Raw genomic sequence first — 23,084 nt, 5'->3', positions numbered from 1 at the left:
TATCGACAATTAGTCATTTAACGAGGTTTTGTTCGCGTACAGTTCGAATGCTGGGAGCTGAAAGTCCATGTACAGGGAATTCTTCTCAATATGTTTTCACCGGACCCAGCATGCACACAGCATGTTAGGATGCCGTCAGTGGTCTGCTGTGTGAAGATCATTAAAGGACTACATAAATTTACGCATGAAAAGTAATGCCTCCGAATTTATGTGAAAGCTTTTATAGCTTTATAAATAAAACAAATTTCAGTAACACTGAATAACTTTATTCTTCATGTCTACTTATTTGTTTCTTAAAATAGTCACCATGGCGACGAACACATTACTGCCAACTAGATACCAGTTTGTTGATATCGTCATTGTTGAATGTTTGACGTTGTTGACATAGTCACATCCTTACCTCTGCTTGCACCACTTTATTACTATCAAAGTGAAGCCCTGCTACGCGGCCGGCCAAGGTGGCCGAGCGGTTCTAGGCGCTTCAGTCTGGAACCGCGCGACCGCTACGGCCGCAGGTTCGAATCCTGCCTCGGGCATGAATGTGTGTGATGTCCTTAGGTTAGTTAGGTTTAAGTAGTTCTAAGTTCTAGGGGACTGATGACCTCAGAAGTTAAGTCCCATAGTGCTCAGAGCCATTTTTGAACCTGGAAACAGAATGGGACGAAGTCGGGACTGTGTGGAGGATGATCGATAAGAGTGAACCCAAGGCGTCAGATTGTTGCAGATGTCGCAGCGCTCTTGTGTGGTCTGGCATTGTCAAGTTGAAGAATGTGGTGCTCCATGGAAAATCGAAGCACTCTGTTTGTCATGCACTGACGTAGTTAAGTTACACGCAGCCATGTTACACAACTTGCGTAGCGAAGCAGGAAAGTCGACCGAGTAATATGCATGATATACCTAAACCGATATTGATAGCAGAACAAATAAAAGTCGGCTGCAGTACTTTTCAGCACTATCTCGTATTATGAAGTGTCTGGCAGCCCATAATTTTGGAAAAAAAGTTAAAGAGAATGGAGTTCTTTCCCTCTTAATTCCTCTACCTTCACCAAGAACTAAAATCTGGGCTAACACGCCAAAAATATGCAATGACACGATTTCAACGACTGGATGTGATGGATAAAGCATTAACCTAGTGTCTAAGATGAAAGACCAATGCGTTTACAAACTAAGACAATACATTAATAGGTGACGATCATTGTGTCTTCTTACGCTTTCCTTTCATGTTTACACAGACGTTTTGTGGCTCTTCTTCGGTGGTATGGTGCTTTCCAATCTTTATCTTTCTAAAAAAATATAACCGATGAACTTCTTTCTCCAATAGTTCTCCCACACCAACTACAGTTTTCTTCAAATTAACGGTGTCGATTTTATTACAACCTTGCTATGTAGCCATCCCATGAATTGGAGTAATTGTTTCATCTTCTCTGGGAGCAATACGTCAAACAAATACTGGTAAAACTGTTTTTAAGCAATTCATTTTTAGATACCCTACCTCAGTCGGTAAAAAAAGACCTATCACGTTGAAATTTATGTCACATGCTAAAGTCTGCAGTCCCCAGGCACTGTAAAAAAGTGAAGCTTCTAAGTCAATGTAATCAAAAGAGACTGCCGTTAATGTCACAAATTTGAAACACTGAATCTCACTCATCAAAACCTAGAGGGCACTTCCCATTGGCCTAGAATAATGGCATTTGGCAGGAAGAAAGGCTTCATAGTAAAAGTAAACAGAGAAACCATAAGTGTCAATTTCTAATTTTATCACACAAAAAGTTGTCGTTTGTTACCCGACTGTGTGTCTGTCTGTCCTATCTTTTACTCAGGAACGGGTCGGCGTATCATGCTGAAATTGACGTCTGTGGTCCCATGGTGCTGTAAGAAAATTAAGCTTCTAAGTCAGTGCAAGCAAAAGATACGGCGCAACCCCATGTTCACAATGTACACTGAACGGTACGGTCAAAAACTCGTGCTTTCACCAAATTTTTCACTTTGTGCTAAGATTTGCTACAAATCCCAGCCTAGCCTACTTTACAGGGAACGTAATCCTCTGACCTCCACGTTCAGTGATGAGGGGTGGACATCCAACAACTTATTGCCAACTTGTTATTTTATCATCCAAAAAACCACTTTCCATTGATGCTTCCGACAGTAGCACGGCAGCGGCCGACCAGTTGCGCCGTTTCCGAGATACTGTCTCCCAGGCGCCGAGTCGTTGTTGTTGTTGTGGTCCTGTCCAGGGACTGGTTTGGCTTCAAATGGCTCTGAGCACTATGGGACTTAACTAGCGACCGTAGCGGTCACGCGGTTCCAAACTGAAGCGCTTAGAACCGCACGGTCACACCGGCCGGCAGGGACTGGTTTGATACAGCTCTCCATGCTACTCTATCCTGTGCAAGCTTCTTCATCTCCCAGTACCTACTGCAACCTACATCGTTCTGAATCTGTTTAGTGTATTCATCTCTTGGTCTCCCTCTACGATTTTTACCCTCCGCGCTGCCCTCCAATACTAAATTTGTGATCCCTTGATGCCTTAGAATATGTCCTACCAACCGGTCCCTTCTTCTTGTCAAGTTGTGCCACAAACTCCTCTTCTCCTCAATTCTATTAAACACCACCTCATTAGTTATGTGATCTACCCATCTAACCTTCAGCATTCTTCTGTAGTACCACATTTCGAAAGCTTCCATTCTCTTTTTGTCTAAACTATTTATTGTCCACGTTTTACTTTCATACATGGCTACACTCCATACAAATACTTTTAGAAACGAGTTCCTGGCACTTAAATCTATACTCGATGTTAACAAATTTCTCTTCTTCAGAAACGATTTCCTTGCCATTGCCAGTCTACATTTTATATCCTCTCTACTTCGACCATCATCCGTTATTTTGCTCCCCAAATAGCAAAACTCCTTTGCTACTTTAAGCGCCTCATTTCCTAATCTAATTCCCTCAGGATCACCCGACTTAATTCGACGCCGAGTCATAATAAACTACAAAGTCGTGCGTATCAGTAGTGGATATTCCCATTTGCGGGGCGTATCGATGATAGAACTGTTTCCAATTTGCTTTTGCTCCGCTTATACACTTTTCCTGCTCCGTCAAGTGGTCACAACGCTACCAGCTGGCATTCAGTATCGCGGTGGGCAGTAGTCTATTTTTACGGCTCATTGCGAATCTGTCACCCAGTTCTAAGCCCCAAGCGACTGGAAAAAAGCGCAGGTGATTCCCGTACACGTATAGCGTGTTCGAGGAGGAAAGCTTAATATTCAGCGATGTGGCAGAAACGACCATTCGGAGGAAAAAAGTCTGGTAAACATGGGTTCTAAAATACGTACCTTAAGAGCTATGAACACTTCTTCATTTTCGGTACTGCAAAACAAATATCTTCTACTGCAAGATCTTTGTTTTCAATATTTTGAGAGGTTGTAGTATTGGTCGAGAAAAAAGAATCCAGTAAACATGGGCTCTAACGTGCATACCCTAAAAGCTATGAGCACGTGTACATCTTCACATCTCTTCAATTGAAGAAATGCTCATAGCTCTTAAGGCATGCATTTGAGAACCCATGTTTACTAGACTTCTTTGCTTCGAATGACCGTTACTGTCATATCCCTGAATACTGACCACGCCTCCTGGGACATCATGCATAAGAATGGTAAAACGAAACGACCCCACAACTTTACAGGCCAACGTCCTTAACCTAATTGCAGAATTCCTGAGAGTATATTATAAGTGAGAATATAGTAAGTTTCCTTGAGAGAGAAATCAGCACTGATTAGGAAACATCATTCTCAGTTTGCTCTTTTATCACGAGATTTTATGTGAGCCATGTCTGAAGGGCAACAGGAAAATTTCATATTCCTAGATTTCCAGAAAGAGTTTGACACAACACAGACTATTAAAGATCCGAGCATATGGAATAAATACTCTAAGACTTTTTCAGTAATAAACGCAATATGTTGTGTTGGGTGGAGAGCTTTCATCAGAGACAAGGGTGTCGTACAGAACAGCCATGAAAGTGTGACAGGACCACTCTTGTCCTCTATATACAGAAACCACCTAACAGATCGAGTGAGCAGCGATCTGCGGCCGTTTCGCTGATAACACTGTAGTGTACGGTAAAGTGTCGGCGTCGTGGGACTGTAGAACGATACAGGATGACTTGGAAAGCACTTCAAAAAAATGGTTCAAATGGCTCTGAGCACTATGCGACTTAACTTCTGAGGTCATCAGTCGTCTAGAACTTAGAACTAATTAAACCTAACTAACCTAAGGACATCACACACATCCATGCCCGAGGCAGGATTCGAACCTGCGACCGTAGCGGTCACGCGGTTCCAGACTGAAGCGCCTTTAACCGCACGGCCACACCGGCCGGCGAAAGCACTTCATTGATGGTTACTGTGGTATCACGTATCGATATCACCCCCCCTGCGTCGTTATGTTTGTAACGGCGTTGCAAGTTTCTGTCTGACGCCGGGAGCGGTCGCGGGGGATCCGGTGGAGCGAATGGCGTGAGCCCGCTAAGCCACATCTCCAGCAGCTAAGTACTTCAAGCACCCTCTGCCGCCGCAAAATAGAACGGCCAGCGAAATCCTCTCAGCTCACTTACGCTTGGAGCCACTACTCTACGACACCTTCGTTCATATTTCTTTCCTTGTGACATCGGTAGTTGGACTCTTTCTTGTTGCATTATTTGTAAGGAGTCTTCGTACGTTTATGGAAATACAAGTTAAGTAAATCTTCTGTTAGCTGTGTTACTTGTTCTTTTATCATTTCTTCGGTAGTCCAGATGTCCTACGACGACAGTTGCTGCACAATTCTGTAGCTCACATCTCCTTGCTGTTGTGTATGAAGTCGGACACAACAGTTACAACGTGTGCTTATACAGTGTCTGTATCTTCACATTTCAATGTTCTTCAGATATACGTGAATGCATGTGTATATGAAGGAACTGACAGTGTTCTGACGATTACAGCAGTGGTAAATATTATGAAATTGATTCGCAGTTTGCATTCCGGACTGATGTCAGCGGTTTGTGATAGATGAAAATTTGTGCCGAACAGAGACTCGAACTCAGATATCCCACTGATCGCGAGCAGTTGCCTTAATTTGTCCGAGCACGCCTCCAGGACCTATCTTAAACTCCATATGTCACTAAGTCCACAACTCTGACGCTTGCACATTTCACGATTCTCTCATAGGGGTAGAGAAATATTATATCGTCATATTACCCCGTTGGGGCACAGATAAATCATTGGCTGTTAAAATGTCTGTGTTTATATAGTGTCTCTGTCTTCACTTTGTAATGTACTCCATACAGGCACGCGTATCTCAAAGAACACACACTGTTCTCATTATTACACCCGTGGTAAATAGTACAGTACTAAAATATATCCATGTCTCAATGGGCTAAGAAGACTCCATGTATCAAGCACGTTTGTAGTGTGGAAAACTATCTACATTGTATCTGTTAACTATTTCATGAAGATTTAAGGGGCTAAGTTTTCTGTTGCAGTATTCCGTCTTCTAAACTCAGCCAAAGGCGGCACATAAGTGCTCCTGACTGTATTTGTCTTTCATAGTTGTTTCTTCGTACAGAAATCCTATTGATTACTCCCTGTATTTACGTAGTGAGATAGCTATTAGCACTAGCTGTGAAAAGACATATATAAAAACGTATGTTCCGGTAGTCGAAAGATGTATGGTTTCTGTCTTGAAAGTATTGTAAGAAAACATCAAAAACGTAAGCGACTACTTGTGGCAGTAATACCATTATCCAAATTTGTATTCTTCAGTCGAAGTCCATAATGAATAAAAATAATCTAATCTTCTTTGTTTTGGAGTTGTGGCAGGAATTTGTATCGTGTTTTCGGCAGAATCTGATACAGAATGGGAGTTTGCTTATTGAGAGCTTTAGATAATATGGTTAACTACAGTAGTAAATTCCTGATATAAAATGGTTGTGGTGCTGGTGTTGTGAGGTGTCAGTTGAGCTGTTTAGCACACATTTAGCATGCTGTAAGTCCGATCCCTGTGACCTACAGGGAAGGGAATGTCCCCATAAGATAATGGAAATTTAATAATGTCACGCAACGGATAATGTCATATGGAACAAAAATTAATCGGGTTGGCGCAATTAAACACGAAAATATGGGCGCCACACCTCATAAGGATAATTTAATGAAGGAGTTCATCTAACTACAAGAGGAAACCAGCTGTCACTATAAAAATTTAGTTTATCACACAAATGATTTAACCACAGAATCAATCATATAATCAGTTAACAAGGGAATACATTTTTGTAATTATGAACTATAGCCGTGGCACAGGGATGGGGGTGGGGTTGGCGGGGGGGGGGGGGGGGGGGGGGTGGAAACATGAAAACGTAACTTGAAATTATATCGCACATAACATATGACCAATGACTGCGAAAATGGTTAGTGACAAAGAAAATACCCCAGAAGAGCAAGTACGAATACCAAGGGATACGCCGAAGTGCGTGATGTTAGCAAGTAGCTTGCTGCGGACGTTAGAACAGCACGATTAAACCCTGACGTAAATCAACTAGCCTTTCAGCCCCTCGACTTTGTGACTGCAGTGGTGGCTCATGGTTACCACTATTAAACAGTGAGAGTCTGGAAGACGGCGGCATGGCTGGAAATTCTGAGTCCATCTCGACCTCCGTTCTCTGCTCTAAGTCGGAGATATCTCTCTCGGCATCTCCCTGTAACGACTCATCGATCTCCCTCAAGTACGTGCTTCCTTTGGTCTCCCTGGAGCAAGTGGCTCTGAGCACTGTGGGACTTAACATCTGAGGTCATCAGTCGCCTATAACTTACAACTACTTAAACCTAACTAACGTAACATCCATGCTCGAGGCAGGATTCGAACCTGCAGCAAGTGTTCATTGACCTTACTCTCCGTAACTTAGCTGATTCTATCGGCATAGGAATCTCACTGGCCAATTACAGCAGACCTTGTGAATTCCGACCAATGATAATTTCATTACCAGATTTAACAATGCACTACTCACGCATTTTGTCATGGTTTTCCAATAATGGTGTGGCACACAGGAAGGAAGCCAGAAAATCTCTCCCACTCCATGAGAGTTTTCCAACCCTGGCCAACCAAAAGGCTTGCACATAGACATGTATGGGAAAATGCGCCTTCCACCAGTATAATTATTGCGAGGCACCCACAGTTCCTGTTACTCAGATTCAAAAGAGCATTCCATCATGGGGTGATGATGGAGTACAGCCGACCCCACTGTCTACTCTTACGATGGTTTTACCTGGCTTTCACACCCTTATCTCTCCAAGGAGGATTCTTTATGACATCTCCCACAATGCAGTTTTTATGCCACGTGAGCTCTCCTCCTATACGTTCGCTGTGAAGAGACGGGACACAGTAACATTCCTGTCCTATACCTTCTTGGGAGCTGCTTTCAGCACCGAAAAAGTTTTTGACACCCTGGTCCGTCTAAATTAACTTCTATGTTGTGAGACAGCTAAAAGAAGCAACAAATGCTGCAGAAAATAACAAGTCCTCGTCAGTGTAATAAGTAGAAATGAGAAGAAGAAATAATTAGCTGTGCAATCATAGGCAGTAATGAATATTGTTTGCAAGTCTCACGTAACATTAAAGAATCGACTATATTCACTATTGGAATGTGCATATTACATTATGAAATAGGTTGCGTGACAGTTTGGACATAAACTGCCACGTAACAGTGGTGATGACCTCTAGAATACAGTAGTATCACACAGTAAACAAGAAGAGAATCTAGATTGTTTGCAAAATCCACAGTTTTCAGAATGAGATTTTCACTCTGCAGCAGAATGTGCGCTGATATGAAACTTCCTGGCAGATTAAAACTGTGTGCCGGATCGAGACTCGAATTCGGGACCTTTGCCTTTCGCGGGCAAGTGCTCCAGCAACTGAGCTACCCAAGCACGACTCACGCCCCGTCCTCACAGCTTTAGTTCTGCCAGTATCTCGTCTCCTACCTTCCAAACTTTACAGAAGCACTCCTGTGAACCTTGCAGAACTAGCACTCCTGAAAGAAAAGGATATTGTGGAGACATGGCTTAGCCACAGCCTGGGGGATGTTTTTAGAATGAGATTTTCACTCTGCAGCGGAGTGTGCGCTGATATGGAACTTCCTGCCATGTCTCCGCAGTATCCTTTCTTTCAGGATGTCACTGGATGCGGCTATGGAGGGGCACGTATTCAGTGCACCACTCTCCCGGTCGTTGCCAGGTTTCGTGAAGCCGTAAATATAATGGCCTACTATATCGATGCCTTGGAATGTTTTTTAATTGTGGACGCGTTATTTTAGGTGACGAGAGCTATCTCAGTAGTCTCATCTCACGAAAATATACATTTATCGTATGGAAATCTACTGAAACTGGCGAATTAACGGTCTGCCAGTAGCAAATACGGGTGTAGAATAAACTATTGAAAACTAGTAAGTTGTGCAAGTACTATAGCCTGAACTAGAAGTCTTCGATCATTGACACAGAGTATATGGTTACATTTTACGTTAAGATGACCAGAAATTCTGAACTTTTTTCCAAAACATCATTTGTTGCTCTGAACGTTCAGAAAACGCTCTGTATGAAGCTATAAGTGACTCACCTGATAGATGTTCTGACAGGGGGCAGCCGTCGAAGGCGCTTCTGTTACCCCTGTAAACAAGAATACGGGTTAAATACTTATAACAGAGAGTAGCGAGCTATTTCAGCATTAAGTACAATACAAGGCACTTACATAAATTAATATATAAACATTTTATTCAAATTTTCATTGAACAGAACGTACTTTACAGTGCAATTATGAGTCCACCAAAGTGGCCTAGGTGAAGTTTGTTAAGGAAACAGTAAATACTGAGAGGAAAAAAAAAAAAACACCATTATTTTCCTCAAGTACTTATAATTTGAGGAAGGAGGGAAGGTAATATCTATTTGTGTCATACACCAGCTCAGTTGTGCACACGAAAGTAACCTTATCGAATACTCTTCTCTGACTACTGTGAACTAGAAACAGGTGGGGGAATAAGGTTACATCCACGTAATTTTCTCACGATGTAAGTAAGTGGCAAGAGTGACGACCGACTAGCAGGCAGTGCACTATCACGTAGTGTTTGCACTCTCAATCATCTTCTAAAAGCAGGTTTTGGGAATCATCGCGACACATTCTTTTAAATATCTGTAGCAAGTATCAAAATTCGTAGGCTTCTAAATAACAGATTCCGTGACAGTTGGCTAGGCAGAGGCAGACCTATTCCTTGGCTCCACGCCCTCCGGTCCTAAACTCAGTAGACTTTTATTTGTGGGGACATTTGAAAGCTCTTGTGTACGGAAACCCGATTCAACATGTACATACTCTTCGTGCTCGTACTATGGTAGGCTACGAAATAATACGTAATTCTCCAGGAGTGCATCAGCGCCCTAGGGATTCATTGTGGTGGCCAGTTGATACTCGTATCCTTGTTAACGGAAGGTATTCTAAACATTTAATTCAGGAAGGTGCTTGATACTGTGCTGATGCATTCTTTTTGTGTGTGTGTTTTTACGAATAGTGTGTTTAAGAGTTGTAGAAACAGCTCTAACATGGAAATACAGCACTCCCCTCTGCAAGTCCTGGAAGTCTGTAAAGTGAATTTCTGAACACCTTGTATTAGAAGAAACTGGTATAGACGCAGCGGAAATATAGGAAAGCCATATAAAGCAAAAAAATGTTCAAATGTGTGTGAAATCTTATGGGACTTAACTGCTAAGGTCATCAGTTCCTAACCTTATTTATTTATTTATTTATTTATTGTTCCATGGGACCAAATTAAGGAGAAGTCTCCATGGTCATGGAACGAGTCAATACATGAAATTATAACACGATATTAGAAACAGATAAAATGAAATATAAAAAAACATATTCAGGTGACAAGTCGTAAGTTTAAATGAAGAAAATCAACAATGTAACACTGGAATTTGCTTAATTTTTTAGCTCTTCCAGGAGCTCCTCGACGGAATAGAAGGAGTGAGCCATGAGAAAACTCTTCAGTTTAGACTTAAAAGTGTTTGGGCTACTGCTAAGATTTTTGAGTTCTTGTGGTAGCTTATTGAAAATGGATGCAGCAGAATACTGCACTCCTTTCTGCACAAGAGTCAAGGAAGTGCATTCTACATGCAGATTTGATTTCTGCCTAGTATTAACTGAGTGAAAGCTGCTAACTCTTGGGAATAGGCTAATATTGCTAACAACAAACGACATTAAAGAAAATATATACTGTGAGGGCAATGTCAGAATTCCCAGATTTTTGAATAGGGGTCGACAAGAGGTTCTCGAACTTACACCACATATAGCTCGAACAGCCCGTTTTTGAGCCAAAAATACCCTTTTTGAATCAGAAGAATTACCTCAAAAAATAATACCATACGACATAAGCGTATGAAAATATGCGAAGTAGACTACTTTTCGTGTTGACGTGTCACTTATTTCAGATACTGTTCTAATGGCAAATAAAGCAGCATTTAGTTTCTGAACAAGATCCTGGACATGGGCTTTCCACAACAGCTTACTATCTATCCGAACGCCTAGGAACTTGAACTGTTCCGTCTCGCTTATAATATGCCTATTCTGTCTGATTAAAATATCGGTTCTTGTTGAATTGTGAGTTAGAAACTGTAAAAACTGAGTCTTACTGTGATTTAGCATCAAATTATTTCCCACAAGCCACGAACTTATTTCATGAACTACATTATTTGTTACTGTTTCAATATTACACACAAGATCCTTCACTATCAAGCTGGTGTTATCAGCAAACAGAAATATTTTTGAATCACCTGTAATACTAGAAGGCATATCATTTATATAAATAAGAAACAGCAGTGGCCCCAGCACCGACCCTTGGGGAACGCCCCTCTTAACAGTGCCCCATTGGGACTGAACATCACTACCACTCTCAATATTGCGGAGAATCACCCTCTGCTTTCTGTTCTTAAAGTAAGAGGCGAACCAATTGTAAGCTACTCCCCTTACTCCATAATGTTCCAACTTCTGCAGTAATATTTTGTGGTCAACACAGTCAAGCCTTCGTTAAATCAAAGAAAACACCTAGCGTTCGCAACCTTTTATTTAATCCGTCCAAAACCTCACAGAGAAAAGAGAATATAGCATTTTCAGTTGTTAAACGATTTCTAAAACCAAACTGAACATTTGACAGCAAATTATGTGAATTTAAATGCTCCAGTAACCTTGTGTATACAACCTTCTCGATAACTTTAGCAAACACCGATGGCATAGAAATAGGTCCAAAATTGTCAACATTATCAATGTCTCCCTTTTTATAAAGTGGCTTCACTACCGAGTGCTTTAATCGGTCAGGAAACCGACCACTCCTAAAGGAAAAGTTACAGATGTGGCTGAGAACTGGGCTAACATACATAGAACAATACTTCAGTATTCTGCTAGATACCCCGTCATATCCATGAGAGTTCTTGGTCTTTAGTGATTTAATTATTAACTCAATCTCCCTCTTGTCAGTATCATGGAGGAGCATTTCAGGTAACAGTCTCGGAACACTTTTTTCTAAGAGCGCTATATGATTCCCTGTTGGGACTAGGTTTCTATTTAGTTCACCTGCTATATTCAGAAAGTGATTATTAAATACTGTACATATATGCGACTTATCAGTAACATGGACATTCCCACTACGCACTGATTCTATATCCTCGACCTGTCTCTGCAGACCAGCAACTTCCTTTACGACTGACCATGTGGTTTTAATTTTATCCTGAGACTTAGCTCCTCTATCTGCATACCACATACTTTTTGCATTCCTAATAACATTTTTAAGCACCTTACAATACTGTTTGTAATGGGCTGCTGCATTTAGATTTTGACTGTTTCTAACGTTTTGATATAATTGCCACTTTGTTCTACAAGATATTCTTATCCCTCTAGTCAGCCACCCAGGCTGCCTGTTTGTGCTAGTACCCTTTTTTAAACGTTCTAACGGAAAGAAACTTTCAAAGAGCATGAGAAAAGTCTTGAGAAAAGCATTATATTTATCGTCTACTGTATGAGCGCTATAAACATCTTGCACTCTTGTTCCTTTATAAGGTTTACAAAGGTCTCTACAGTAACTGGATCAGCTTTCCTGAACAGCTGATGACTATATTTAACACGTGTTGCAGCACAAAAATCTTTTAAATTTAAAATTTGTCCATCATGATCTGAAAGGCCATTCACCTTTTTGCTAACAGAATGCCCTTCTAGTAATGAGGAATGAACAAAAATGTTGTCTATGGTTGTTCTACTCTTCCCTTGCACTCTCGTTGGAAAGAATACGGTTTGCATAAGATTATATGAATCAAAGAGGTCTACCAGCATCCTCTTCCTTGCACAATCACTTATACAATTAATATTGAAGTCACCACATATAACTAACTTTTTGTATTTCCTATAAAGTGAACCAAGAACCTCCTCTAGCTTTAGCAAAAATGTTGTGAAATCGGAGTCTGGGGATCTACACTCCTGGAAATTGAAATAAGAACACCGTGAATTCATTGTCCCAGGAAGGGGAAACTTTATTGACACATTCCTGGGGTCAGATACATCACATGATCACACTGACAGAACCACAGGCACATAGACACAGGCAACAGAGCATGCACAATGTCGGCACTAGTACAGTGTATATCCACCTTTCGCAGCAATGCAGGCTGCTATTCTCCCATGGAGACGATCGTAGAGATGCTGGATGTAGTCCTGTGGAACGGCTTGCCATGCCATTTCCACCTGGCGCCTCAGCTGGACCAGCGTTCGTGCTGGACGTGCAGACCGCGTGAGACGACGCTTCATCCAGTCCCAAACATGCTCAATGGGGGACAGATCCGGAGATCTTGCTGGCCAGGGTAGTTGACTTACACCTTCTAGAGCACGTTGGGTGGCACGGGATACATGCGGACGTGCATTGTCCTGTTGGAACAGCAAGTTCCCTTGCCGGTCTAGGAATGGTAGAACGATGGGTTCGATGACGGTTTGGATGTACCGTGCACTATTCAGTGTCCCCTCGACGATCACCAGTGGTGTACGGCCAGTGTAGGAGATCGCTCCCCACACCGTGATGCCAGGTGTTGGCCCTATGTGCCTCGGTCGTATGCAGTCCTGATTGTGGCGCTCACCTGCACGGCGCCAAACACGCATACGACCATCATTGGCACCAAGGCAGAAGCGACTCTCATCGCTGAAGACGACACGTCTCCATTCGTCCCTCCATTCACGCCTGTCGCGACACCACTGGAGGCGGGCTGCACGATGTTGGGGCGTGAGCGGAAGACGGCCTAACGGTGTGCGGGACCGTAGCCCAGCTTCATGGAGACGGTTGCGAATGGTCCTCGCCGATACCCCAGGAGCAACAGTGTCCCTAATTTGCTGGGAAGTGGCGGTGCGGTCCCCTACGGCACTGCGTAGGATCCTACGGTCTTGGCGTGCATCCGTGCGTCGCTGCGGTCCGGTCGCAGGTCGACGGGCACGTGCACCTTCCGCCGACCACTGGCGACAACATCGATGTACTGTGGAGACCTCACGCCCCACGTGTTGAGCAATTCGGCGGTACGTCCACCAGGCCTCCCGCATGCCCACTATATGCCCTCGCTCAAAGTCCGTCAACTGAACATACGGTTCACGTCCACGCTGTCGCGGCATGCTACCAGTGTTAAAGACTGCGATGGAGCTCCGTATGCCTCAGCAAACTGGCTGACACTGACGGCGGCGGTGCACAAATGCTGCGCAGCTAGCGCCATTCGACGGCCAACACCGCGGTTCCTGATGTGTCCGCTGTGCCGTGCGTGTGATCATTGCTTGTACAGCCCTCTCGCAGTGTCCGGAGCAAGTATGGTGGGTCTGACACACCGGTGTCAATGTGTTCTTTTTTCCATTTCCAGGAGTGTATAAATAACAACAGTAAGGAGTTTAGCTCCACTAAATTTAACCACACCTGCACAACATTCAAACACCTTTTCAGTGCAGTACTTTGAAACATCAATTGACTCAAATGGGATGCCGTTTTTCACATACATGGCTACTCCCCCACACCGCAAAGAGCTCCTCGAAAAGCTGCCAGCCAACCTGTATCCTGGTAAAGGAAGCCTCTGAATTATCTCCTTATTTAAGAAGTGTTCAGATATACCAATAATTTCAGAGTCAACATCTATAAGCAGTTCACTAACTTTATCTCTAATACCTTGTATATTTTGATGAAATATACTAATTCCCTCATTACTCGGATACCTAAGCTTTGTCAAAAGTGATTCCCTTGTTAGAGAGACTTCCCTTAAGCAGGAATACCTATCAGCTGACTTCAGTCTAAAAAAGGTGCAGCTCTAACACCCACTACTGCAGGAATTTTCCCATGAGTGATCCCATCAACCCCACCTATGCTGTCACCTATAAGCTTTGCCAACCTCCCCTCCCCATACCTGTTGAGGTGCAGGCCATGTCTAGTGAAACCCGTCCTGCTGATAGACTCCACCGACACCACTGAAATGTGACCCATGCTTTCTGTCATCAGCGCCCCCCCCCCCCCCCCCCCCCAAGTCTCATGTTATTACGCCTGACGGCTGTATTAAGATGAGGCCGATCGTGACGCTGAAACAGTTGCACGAAATGCACATTCGTGTTGCCAGTCTGAGTGGCTATCTTTTCCAGGTCACCATCTATGTTATACTCCCCATCCCTATCAGTACTATTACCAGCCCCACCCACAATCACTACCTGATCCTCCTTAGTAAAATCCCTACATAACCCCCCTATGTTACCAGTCACCTGAGCCAACCCTGCATTAGGCTTCACAATGCTGGTGACCTGGTACTCACTCCCCAGCACTTCCTGCAACTGCTTACACACTACGTAATTAAATTATCCTAAGGACAAACACACACCCCCATGCCCGGGGGAGGACTCGAACCTCCGCCGGGACCAGCCGCCCAGCATATAAAGCAGAACTGGCTTACGTTAAAATAGACCATGAACCTAGACTACTGAAATAACTTTGTGTGGATGACTAGTAGCTTATGGATTTGGATGAAACATTAGATCTTTTTAAAAAACAGAATGCATATGTATGACTCATTAACACTGAGCTGCAACTGTGTGTTTGTGTGTAATCTCAAATCACAGGTCTAGGAGTGAACGAAGTTATAGGTAGCCATTTTATAATGCAACCTGATATGCGTTCTGGTACAAGCGTTTACATCTTCCTCAGCCAAAAAGGTCATGGTTTTAAGCTGTGGTTTATAACTATGTAATGGACTGACCGCGTGGAGAGTTGTCTAAACTGATTAAATGCTAGCCATACGGAAATGCTTTATTAAGGCAGGAGAAACACATTTATAACCGCAATACCTCAAAAATACAGGTATTACTGACTTACGATTAAGCAGTGCTATTCTAAAAGTCTTGTAGATATTACCTAATTATGATAAAAGCTATATTATTTCATAGATCTTAACAAATGAAACCATAGTGTGTGCAACAGTTTCTCAATATGAAAACGCACATGCAACGGTACAGCTATAACTGGATTGTTTTGTAGCAGTAGGAAACACATACAAATGATACCAATGGGGTAGTGAGTGACAAAATGCATACAATGTGGAGCATAGTGCATGTGGTCTCTCTTCAGTAGCTTTCCTACATTTTATTCTAAGTATTCTGGTGGTACTTTGACATATGACAAGAGACACACTAGTTAACATTTTAAGCTCACCGGGCAAAAAATTAGTCACCCCTTCGCGCACGCACTGTCGAATTGTTAAGCCTCTAGCGGGCATAGCGGTAGAGTAAGATACTCAAAATTGGAAATTTGTGGTAAGAGCCTATGAGACCAATCTGCTGAGGTCATCGGTCCCTAAGCTTACACACTACTTAATCTAACTTTAACTTACGCTAAGGACAACACACGCACACCCATGCCCGAGGGAGGAATCGAACCTCCGACGGGGGAAGCCGCGCGGACCGTGACAAGGCGGCCAAGACCAAGCGGCTAACCCGCGCGCAGTAAGATACTCAACCGCACATGCACTGCCTATCTGTGAGCGTAAGGAAGTAGTGATCAATGAGACATTTATGTTTCAAGTGGACATTGTACGTAGACATGGGTAAATGTAAGAACGTGACAGAGTGGCAAAACGGGACAATCGTGTTTGGGCGTGCCCATGGCCGTACAGTGTGTGAAGTGCTGGAGTTTCGCAGCGTACTGTTCAACTTGTCTACAAGTAGTAGTGTAACGAATGTGGTCACGCAAGACGGCAGAATGGTGGGAGGAAAAAGATCCAGATTGACAGGGACTGGAGACGCGTTTCACGACATGCGACTCCAAATCGCTTTCAAACCCGACGGGAAGTACTGCAGACAGTGAATGAAGGTCCATGCCAGCCTGTTAGCGAGAGAACACTGCGACGGAAACTGCATGCAATCAACATTTGCAGTCGATCGCCTCGCAAGAGACCATTGCTTACGCGAGCACATAAAGACGACGACAGCAAATACATGATATGTATTCGCAGACCGGGACTCGACTCCGCATTTCCCGCTTTATGTGAGTCGCCGCTTGAACCTTTTTGGCTATTCCTGCACGACTCACGGCCAGGCCAAAACTTCCATATGTCGTCATTCCTGCGTCAGAACCTGTTCTCGTACATGCATTATGTAATTCCCATACAGGGGAGGACGTTTTAATTGCAAGCCGCTGCCTGATATCGGCGAATAGATACCATATTGCATTACCTGTGTTGTTAAGAAGAAAGATGCAATGTCCCTTCGAACATGAATGAATTTACTGCTGCTTCTGTTGCTAGGAAGGGACAAAGAATGCCAGTCTTAAGATGCTGGAGACACTGGGAGAAGCAGTAGTGGGGGAAGGACCATTAGGAGCACACTGCTCCAGTGGGGGAGGTGAAGCACCATTTTTGGCTCTTAAATTACCATCTTTATGATAACACCTGGATAAACACGAATGCTAGGGCGCTACTCGTCCACCATATTATTTATAAATTAGGGTCATTATAGTGGCAGTTTGGGCCATTAATTACAATTACAATGATAGTTATTGTCCATTAATAACATCCTAAATAGAAGAAATCATGGTCCCAGAATGGTCATTAAATTAGGCTAGGGCACCTTGCCGGTTTGGTTGTGAAAGAGAACAATACCCACCATTAAGGTCGTACCGGCATAGATCTACTACTCTAATAGTTACTTAATTGCTAATTGTCAACTACTGTCCATTGTTTTTTTGTAATTTGTGAATTTTGTGCATTGCAGCCTCGAATGAGTTAAGGATTTTTCTTAGCTTACCCTCTAACCTAAAAGCAATCATGTGAGCATTCATGAAACTGATTTCAATAACCTGGCTTCTGCCCTCTTATCGTAGTGTAAAGGACACGAACAATACGAGACTGGAATAGAAGGGAGAACCGATAGAGGTACTCAAGGTACCCTCCGCCACACACCGTCAGGTGGCTTGCGGAGTATGGATGTAGATGTAGATGTAATATGTGTATTACTAATGAGTATGTCACAATCGCCGCAAACTAGTGGTCCTGCCTTTGAAGATTGAACCCGTGTGTCATGGGGCAGAGTGCCATTCGGGATGGCTGGAAGGAGGAGCGACATGGCCTCGTATATAGGAGGACATCTGTTCAGATTCCCGTATGACCATCTAGATTTACGTTTTATTTAATTTCCCTAAACGAATGAAGGAGATACTTCAGATTTCTGTTGAAAAAGGACAACTAATTCTCTTCTCCATCTTTCTCCAATCGGAGCTTGTAATTGGCTTCTAAACGACATTGGCGTCGACGAGATCTAAAACACTAATCTTCCTTCCTTCTTTTTTCTAGTTACGACTTCTCGTCGAAAGTCAGGATCAAAAATTCATGAAAGATAGTACAATTTCTACAGAGAGGTGGGTCATACATAGCATTTAATAATGCGGGATGTGTGCATGATAGTTACGTCCATTGCTTCGGTGAGGTGCGACCTTTAACATACAGCGACAGCAATATCATCTGTGGAGTAGCAAAAAACCAGTGACGAAGTCCTCAGAATTCCTAGCTGTTTTCTCCAAGATGTTTCTGTCAATATGCGCACTGGCAGCCACTTCCAGCTTGGCGTTCATTCAATACTGCTTAAAAGAGAAGGATTAGTGCGTTATGAGGTTACGCAGTATTCCAATCTTGTTCGTTGTGTGCGAAGGAAAAACTTTCGTTTTGTTTGTATTTTCAGTGTCTATGGATTAAGCTAGTTCCTTTTATAATACTTATGAGGGTCCTTTGGACAGTTAACAACTCCTCTGCAATCTCGCATTTCTTCTGTTGGGTGGTCATAGACTGAGCGTAAACATTCACGAACCTTCCAGTTCGTATTCATAGAGGTTGATTATTTAGGTGTCAAACAAATATGGCGTTAATACACTTCCTTGATGTAAACCTTTTTCTTCGTCTTCCATCTGCTTCTCTGACCTCGGAATTACAAACAGAATCTTTGATTCTGAAGGACATTTCTATTATTGTAGACTAAGAAATTGTCTTTCTATAGCAAGAATCTAAAAAACCACGGAAGATTCATGGCATCGTAAACTGCTCTTAGGACTTTGAAAATCGAACAAGTAATCTGGACATGCTGAGACAGCTCTTTATTTGAAATGTAGAATATACCTTGCCCTAATGCCAGCTTTTGCTGCTGTCAGGAGGAGGTCAATACTTTCTACGAGTCTTTGCAAGATTACTTTCCCCATTATCTTGGATTACAACGAGAAATTGAAGAGAGGATTTAGTTTCTAATCAAGTAGTAGTTAAAGATCCTAAAAAGATGCTCAGCAGCTTAGATAGAGATATGATAGTAGAAATTATGTTCAGAAGGTTTCTCGTATCATCTTGAAACAGGACCACAGATTTATATCAATGCAGTTGTGTCATTCTGTATACAACTGACCAATCGAAAGTATCAGTTAACATCACTGAAAGAGTTCATCGAGGCTAATATAACACAGTGCCATCTAATACCTGCACCGCAAACACTGCGAAAATTGCTACTTTTGTGCGATTTTCACAGAATGGGTTGATCGTCAGGTGCATGTACTGTTAGCCAATCAACAGACTGACACAATATTTAGAAAGTGCATTTTTTGTGCGAACATAACTTTTTTAAATGGAACAATGCCTATTAACATTAACAAACAAAGCAGGCAAATTAGAAGGTCACTGGTGTTTGTTGCAGAATTCTAGAGCGATGCGTTTACGAGATATCGTATTTTGAGAAGTTCCCGCAACACCACTTGTACATTACCTGTCGTAGGACACATTAAAGAACAACACAAGCGGATATACTAGTTATGTGGATTCTGATCAGTAATGAGACTACTGAACATCATCACACGTTGTTTTAAAAATGACCACCGGCTACGGCAATACACGCTTCGAAATGGGTCAAATGGCTCTGAGCACTATGGGACTTAACTTCTGAGGCCATCAGTCCCCTAGAGCTTAGAACTACTTAAACCTAACTAACCTAAGGCCATCACACACATCCACGCCCGAGGCAGGATTCGAACCTGAAGACCGTAGCGGTCGCGCGGTTTCAGACTGTAGCGCCTAGAACCGCTCGGCCATCCCGGCCGGCTACACGCTTCCAGTTTGGTATGGAACGACGGCTGCACATATGCTAAAATTTCAGCGGAGATGTCCGAGTAGGCTACAGTAATACGTCATTGCTTATCATCGGTTGTAGTTGGTATGTCCTTGTAGATAGCGTCTTCCAACTTTCCCCGCAGAAAATCCTGAAATTCTGCAGGCGTCAAATCCGCGGAAGGAGCTGGCCCAAAGTCAACGGGGATTGGCAATAGACCAATAGTGCACGTTTTGTCGGTTTGCCTGGTCACGATTGGTTAATCCGGCTTCATCTCTAAACAAGATCAGGAGTATCCTGTCTTGATGTCCATGCACAGAAGTTAACACGATTCTCATAATCGTTTCCATGCAACACTTGATGGAGAGAGATGTAATAGGGATGGAACCTATGTCGATGGAGAATGCGTAGCCGGCCGCGGTGGCCGAGCTGTTCTAGGCGCTTCAGTCCGGAACCGCACGACTGCTACGGTCGCAGGTTCGAATCCTGCCTCTGGCATGGATGTGCGTGATGTCGTTAGGTTCGTTAGGTTTAAGTAGTTCTAAGTTCTAGGGGTCTGATGACCTCCGATGTTGAGTCCCATAGTGCTCAGAGCCATTTTGAGAATGCGTAAGACACTTGCGTGGAATGTATGACTCATGTCACTTCCTCTACGATTGTGCGTTAGCTGACGTGCAGATCAACTGCAACAGCAACAAGAATATCAATTCCCCCCCCCCCCCCCCTTTTCTGTCGTCACTTGCTTCCTTCTGTTACGTTATCTGTGTGTTACACTACCACTCTACGTAACTGGTTGAAGAGGTTGATAAGTAATTGCCGAGATGGTTGACGTCTATTGGGATATCTCGCAACATACACCGTACAAGAACGAATTCCATTCTTCCTACACTCTCCATACACAATGACCATGTCGGCGTTTTCTGCATTGGTAAGTCCCATCGTCCACTCACGACCTACTGGTTGGACTGTCACACACTAACAGACTACCAAGTCGCCGTGCACTCAATGAACACGGAAGCACACTGTAAGCAAACATAACAACATCGTTCCTGGCAACTATGCAAGTTCAATGGCACAACCAAGCTAATTGGTCAAATGACTCTGAGCACTATGGGACTTAACATCTGAGGTCATCAGTCCCCTAGAACTTAGAACTACTTAAACCTAACTAACCTAAAGACATCACACACATCCATGTCCGAGGCAGGATTCGAACCTGCGACCGTAGCAGACGCGCGGTTCCGAACTGAAGCGCCTAGAACCGCTCGGTCACCGTGGCCGGCACCAAGCTAATTATCTTCAACATTTCACGGCTCTGTCAACAACTGTGTAAATATTTATTTTAATTTTAATGAATAACAGCCTCAGTTGCACTATTACCTAGAATTTACCTAGGTTTCAGTCGGGATAACCCAACCTTCTTCAGAATAACCGTATCTACCGTTTGTCCATAGTGGACATCGTCAAGCTAAAACTACAAATCCATAAATTATCGTCAGGCTATAAAACGAAGCGAAGTCGAGAACAGCGTTTGGAGGCACTCGCGGAGGAAAGACGCGAACGGAGAGGTATAGACCGCGCGCCGGAGCTCTCACCGGCGCTGGGCTCAACAAGAGAATGAGAGAGGCGGGAGAAGCGACCGTCGAGCAGCTCCCGCAGTCCTCCCGCTGGCTGAGGTATAGACCGCGCGCGGTCTATACCTTTCCGTTCGCGTCTTTCCTCCGCGAGTGCCTCCAAACGCTGTTCTCGACTTCGCTTCGTTTTATAGTCTGACGATAATTCATGGATTTGTAGATTTAGCCTGACGATGTCCACTATGGACAAACGGTAGATACGGTTATTCTGAAGAAGGTTGGGTTATCCCGACTGAAACCTAGGTAAAATCTAGGTAAACGGTGCAACTGAGGTTTCTAATTATTAAAATTAAAATTAGCACAACCAAGTGTTGGTGTGGAATCTTTTCAAAATACAATGTCTCGTAAACGACGTGCATAAGAATCCTGCAACAAACACCACTGACATACTAATTTACACAACTTTTAGTTTGTTAATGTCAATAGGTATTGTTACATTTAGAAAGATGTATGTTTGCACAAAAATAGTTATTACAATATATTTATTGGCTAACAATACGAGCCCATGACTACCAATCCATTCTGTGATAACAGCACATCGGTAGCACTTTCCGTATCCGCAAAATTTGCAGTGTAAGTTATAGGTGATTCACCGAATATTGTACGTAATATCTTTATTGGGAAATTCCCAGTGAAAGTAAAACATATTAATGATGAACGCGTGAAGAACGTAACGGATTTTAATTATAGTGTACGTCGATTATTTCTCGTAACAGATTGATATTTTGAAGAAACGTGTTTATTTAACACACGTAGTATACAAAAAGTCATAAGCCTTAAAAATAAAACCAGAAAAATTTCAAACATGCTTTTGGCGGCTCTTTACCGTAGTGACACACGGAAAATATGAAGGAGGATGGTTCAAATGGCTCTAAGCATAATGGGACTTAACATCTGAGGTCATCAGTCCCCTATAACTTAGAACTACTTAAACCTAACTAACCTGAGGACATTACACACATCCACGCCCGAGGCAGGATTCGAACATGTGACCGTAGCAGCAGCGCAGTTCCGGACTGAAGCACCTAGAGCCGCTCGGCCACAGAGGCAGGTATGAACGAGGAGAGGACAAAATATCACAGCGGCTTAAATGTAGATTTTCACAGTTGTAACGGACTGTGTAACGCGATGCAAATGGAGAATCCTGTCTGTTTCAGTTTGAACTGCAGTTAATTCAGAAACGGAAGGGTAGTATGTAACAGTAACGCGATGGATTTAAAGCAGGGTCTACAAAATGGTCTATGAGGATTGCAGCGCTCTCTCACTCGGCTGTTAAAGTCGTGCGCCTTTAAATGCATCAGAATTAAGAGGAGGAAAGTGACTATCCACATTTAATAGTTAACAAGGTGTAGTCATCTAAAGTCTGACTACTGTTCTAGCTGTTCTATTTTGATGGCGAAGGGTATGGCCAATTTTAAATATCGGAATGTTAATGTATTGCCGTCACCGTAACACAGAAATTTTCTCCTGCACCATAAGTTTACCAGTAATTAACTTAACATTGAGAAGAAAGTTGCACCAGCCTCACCTTCGACGAATAAATGCAGATAACCGCATATTCAGACGGCGAGATTTGTTTACTATGCAGTTCCATGTACCACTTTTTTATTATTAAAAAATAAGAGGTAGTTAACAGTAGACAAGGTCGGGACGAAGTAATGAACGGCCGAAAGTCAGCGACCAACGCTAACATAATTACCTAAAGTGGCCACGTTTCTGTCACTAGGTGTGCTCGACAGGACAGCTTATGATGGCAAGGTG

The 23,084-nt window shown here is 43.1% G+C and overlaps 1 protein-coding gene across 1 annotated transcript in view; it reads right to left on the bottom strand.

Moving 5' to 3' along the window:
* The window catches only part of LOC124555277 (solute carrier family 41 member 2-like), a 507,467-nt gene that overhangs the window by 268,386 nt on the left and 215,997 nt on the right, over positions 1–23,084 (bottom strand). The window contains exon 2 of the mRNA XM_047129149.1: positions 8,638–8,687. The gene's annotated coding sequence lies outside the window, so the exon portion shown is untranslated. The remainder of the gene's footprint in view (positions 1–8,637; positions 8,688–23,084) is intronic.

Source organism: Schistocerca americana, chromosome X (genome assembly GCF_021461395.2).
Source record: "Schistocerca americana isolate TAMUIC-IGC-003095 chromosome X, iqSchAmer2.1, whole genome shotgun sequence".
Taxonomy (NCBI): domain Eukaryota; kingdom Metazoa; phylum Arthropoda; class Insecta; order Orthoptera; family Acrididae; genus Schistocerca; species Schistocerca americana.
Note: the sequence above shows the minus strand (reverse complement) of the source record. Positions and strands in the feature narration are given on the sequence as shown.